Source organism: Propithecus coquereli, unplaced genomic scaffold (genome assembly GCF_000956105.1).
Source record: "Propithecus coquereli isolate 6110/MARCELLA unplaced genomic scaffold, Pcoq_1.0 Scaffold312, whole genome shotgun sequence".
NCBI classification, from domain to species: domain Eukaryota; kingdom Metazoa; phylum Chordata; class Mammalia; order Primates; family Indriidae; genus Propithecus; species Propithecus coquereli.
Window position 1 is genome coordinate 476,853 of NW_012148753.1, and position 1,236 is coordinate 478,088.

Sequence of the window (1,236 nt, forward strand, 5' to 3'; positions counted from 1 at the left end):
GATATGAGGTAGAACTGAAGCAGTGATGCTAGCACTGGGAGCAGCTACAAATACAGATTACCATTAGCAGAGAGGTTTGACTGCACAATAAATGTCATGTGCTTGAATCATCCTGAAACCATCCCCCACCCTGTCTGTGGAAAAATTGGCTTCCATTAAATAGGTCCCTGGTGCCAAAAAGGTTGGAGACTGCTGCCATAGATGAAGAAACTGGTTAGATTACTTGCCCAAATAACTTTTTATTTGTGGAAAGGTTTCTTTTTAGTATTAACATATTTATTGTAATTTGTGAATAATTTCCTCATTAACTGCCAAGATATTATATACAGCCATCTATTATTTTCATTTGATCTATCTCGTTATTTTTACATATGAGGAAACCCATTAAGACAGTCCCAGAATCCTTGTAATTTTTAAAATTTATGATTTTTGTAGTCATTGCATTGAAGAGCTAACACTGAACTTCAACTCTCCAGATGCTGAACTCATGCTTTATCCCTTATCCAGAGCACATTTTAAAAAGGTTTTCTATGTCATTAGGCAGCTGATAATTTAAAACATAAAAAGTGAGAAAATATTTCTATGACATTATTTAAAACAAAAAAGTGAGAAAGTATTTCCGGGATGCTATTAATGCATCATGAAGTAAGATAGCTGTTGTGTGCAGATAATTTTTTAAAATGAAGTGTGAAAAATAGCTAAAGAACAAAAATGTGTCAGTATTTCCCTGGCCCACATCAGGAGAGGGTGCTCTTATTCTAGAAAAAGGTTTCAGTTTTTAAGTAGGTAAGTTCCAGGAATGGAAAAGAACAATTCATTAGACTATATCATCCTGATGACCCCATATGTATCATTTTGTCATAAGTCAATTTTTATCAAGTACTGGTCTTATCTTAAATTTTGAATTATTTATTGATAATATACTCAAGAAGAAGAAGATGTCCTATACAGATATGGATTCTGGTACTTGGGCCAGGTATAAAATTGAAAATGATGAGAGAACAGCCTATATAAATCATTCTATCGAAGTGTTCTTAATAATGAGTCATAAGCATTTTGTGAGACTATCTTAAAATAAATGAACCTGAATCTGAAAAATGGAATTCCAGATCTAATGTGAATACATGAAATGGCTATCTAAACTTATGTTTATATTTCATATATTTTGTGCTTTTTTCATTAAAGTTCTAAATAAATATTAGTCAAATATCTGAATTGAAACAGCATATCCTTTAT